The sequence below is a fragment of the Magallana gigas genome, chromosome 1 (genome assembly GCF_963853765.1).
Source record: "Magallana gigas chromosome 1, xbMagGiga1.1, whole genome shotgun sequence".
Lineage (NCBI taxonomy): Eukaryota > Metazoa > Mollusca > Bivalvia > Ostreida > Ostreidae > Magallana > Magallana gigas.
In genome coordinates this window covers 75,763,572-75,766,722 of record NC_088853.1, presented here as the reverse complement: position 1 = coordinate 75,766,722, position 3,151 = coordinate 75,763,572, and the positions used below count along the sequence as shown (strand labels likewise).

General features: G+C 39.2%; 1 pseudogene; it reads right to left on the bottom strand.

Annotated features, from left to right (window-relative positions):
• Window positions 1-282: 282 nt before the first annotated feature.
• On the bottom strand, window positions 283-2,011 carry LOC136272880 (uncharacterized; annotated as a pseudogene).
• Between the last annotated feature and the right edge of the window lie 1,140 nt (window positions 2,012-3,151).

The window sequence follows — 3,151 nt, the reverse complement described above, 5'->3', positions numbered from 1 at the left end:
TTCAATTTTGAACATTTTCATTGCAACTTTGGTGCATTCTATGTAGACGGTAAATCTTTCCCTTCCGCACCATTGGAACCCAATTTCAGCACAGGAAATTACGCCACGGCCTTTCTTTCATAGGTAGGGGGGGGGAATACCAGGATAATCCTACATACATTTATACATTTTCGACATAAACCCATCTTACGAAGAGGAAAATAATTTGCCATTATTAAGAAAAGGTCACTCCCGTCTTTAGCTCAAAAAGCCTTTCCAGAGTCTGTTACCTGCATATGTTACGGAAGATTTCCAGCAATCTTGAGCATTGACTCTAGCCGGAACGTGGAAGTTAAATAGTGGATTCAATGTATATAAAAACAATATTACAAAAAGACGAAATTGTTTTTCGTCAATTAAAGGGGGTGTTTGCTGCAAATAATTTATTTTATCAGAATATTTCAAATGGACTTTACATTTTGAATACAGATGAAAGAGGTTCGAACTGGTGTGTGTTTTATTTTGACAACCATACTTCCGAATTTTTCGATTCTATGGGTCAGTCCCCAGAGTTTTATCACACCTATTTTAGAGATTATCTTACTGCACAGGATAGACCCTACAAACATATTTGTGAACAACTTCAAAGCCCCCATTCTAATGTTTATAATGAATGATAATTAAATAGTACATTTCTTTAAGTAACAGTCTTTGTTATTAAAGTCCATGGACTTTACTATTCGTCCATGAGGTCTAATAGAATGTTTGCATCGTCGGTATTCCTTTTTTCTGGGCACAACTCAATGTCCAGCACTTTTGTATCGACTCCATTAGACTGAACTTGTCTCTTGTAATAAAAGTAGGAAAACCCGCAACGTTCCTGTTGGTAGGTAAAAACACCATTATTGCGCGCACAAAAAACCTTGGTGATACCATTTCCGTGTTATTTAGTCTTCAATACCCTTTAAAAGGTATATAAAGGTGATTCCACAAAGCGTTTGGATACGCCTTTACAACTGAATTTCACTACGCGGCATGTTTTTGGAATTGAATGAAGAGCCCGTTTCACATTACATTTGTTGGCCCTTCTAAGAATCTGCTCTGCTATCAATTGCTTCCTGATGTCGCGGGATTGTGTTTTACTCACAAGGTGGGTCTTTGAGCAGAGACTTACCATTTCGTCACCCTCAAACTCAAGTTTGAAAAGCCCAGGGGTTCTTTTGACGTATTTTTAGTGATTTTCACAACATTGTCGAGGAAACCAGTGAAACTTGTCATCAGCCTCAATATCCACGTCACTGCAATAAGCGTAGAGTCCCTTCTGTAGCTGACCAACATTTCGGGTCTTATAACATCTTCTAAGCTACTACCCGAAATAGACATGTACGCGCTGTCCGTTTCCATCTCGCAATATTGAAAATCTTTTCTATTCACATGGGAATCCAAAAAGTCATAATAAAACTGTAGCATCCGGAGCTTGGCGTACTGAAGAATAAAATAACCTAGCTGAATGGGTAAATCAAAAATAATCTTTTTAGCCTTTTATACTTCATACACTTCGTCCTGCAATTCCGTCACTGCCATTAACGGAGGATTGTTCACTTCCTGACTTGCTGCATTCGCCCCGTTTACATAGGTAACGTGTCTGTGTTTAGATTGGTCCATGATTAGTCCTCCATATCCGCAGTTACCGATCAACTTCTGGGTGTCGGCTATGACGCTCATCGACGGAACCGTGTCTCTCAGCCGCCGCGCTGCACTAACATCTCGCACGAATTCTCGGAAGCATCGCATAGGAACATACTCTACAACCTGATAGATTCTGGTGACTTGTAGTCCTTGTCTAAGGTACCACTGCGATAAGTATTTTTCTAGCTCTCATTCCACCGATTAATAACCGTCGGAGTTTTTCGCTCAGATTATTGCTTGTAACGTGCTCTTGCATGTGCTGACCTATAATGTCAAAAGGGTTATTCACAGTGCAAAATATCGGCGCCATTTCTTCAAAATGCTCGTATGGAGACAAATGCCGTTACCAATCATCCTCACATTTCTCTGGCGTAGTGATGTCAATTTCCACCATTCTAAACAAGGATCCGTCATAGATGTCTTGAAGAATTTGATTTTCTGTGACAGTCCCTTTAAACTTTTTCAAAAATGATGGTAAAGAGTCGTCAATTATTGTACGAAGATTAGAAAATTCTTTCTTGAGCTCCTTATATTTACATTCCCAAATTTCAATGACTTGATACCCCTGTTGCTTTATGTAGTCCGTGGTTTCCTTTGTACGTTGACATTTTTGGTGTTTGGTTTCTAGCCACTTTTTATTCCGAATAGATTTGGTTAGAACATATTCATGACCATGAAAATAGCATCCGTGGAACTGGAAAACAGTCTTAGTCTCGCTGCAATTACCGTCTACTGGATATGGTCAGATGCGCTTCTCGTGACCTGTGTTCATTTTGTGTTAAATGTTCAGTCCTGAATTATGTGAGAGCCAATTCAGCCAGTTGACGGACCGCCTATTATGTTGTTCTTTACGGTATAGAATAAGTTTTTGTCCTCCTCTCCGAACAACGAAAACGAGGCTCCGGAACGTCTACTCGTACTGATTAACGAGCAATTCCTGGTACTGACATGGCGGTTTTACAGATGTCAATATTCCGTCCGAAGTAGAACTCTTGTAATCTTAATACTCCACTAACGAATGGTGCAACATCTAAATTGTTGTACCAGATTAGAAAATCTCGCAAACAGGTCATTATCTCTTGTTTCCATATGTCTTTACAAAAATTGTATTCCTTCATTAGTGATGTTACATAGCTTTAAGGAGCTGTAAAAAGCACTGTGAAGTGGTAGCTCTCTCTCAGCACGAAAAGTCTGTTAGATATTCATAAGGAAAAACCCCTTTGCTTCCGGTATTCCATATGCTTTTAGAAAGCTACTGTAAGAAGTACCAGGTGCTAAGAAGTTTGTTATGTCCAGGAATCGTACCTCAAACAAGTGTACAAGTTGTTTTCTTGATTGTTATTCCTTGAGATTCGTGGAGACAGAGATGCTTTGCAATACTTTTCTTAATGAGATTAAGGTCATAGCGTGCAGAATTAAATCCCAACACAGGTACTTGCTGACAATAAAAGTTAAATCTCCCAAGCATTTTCGTAAGTTCATT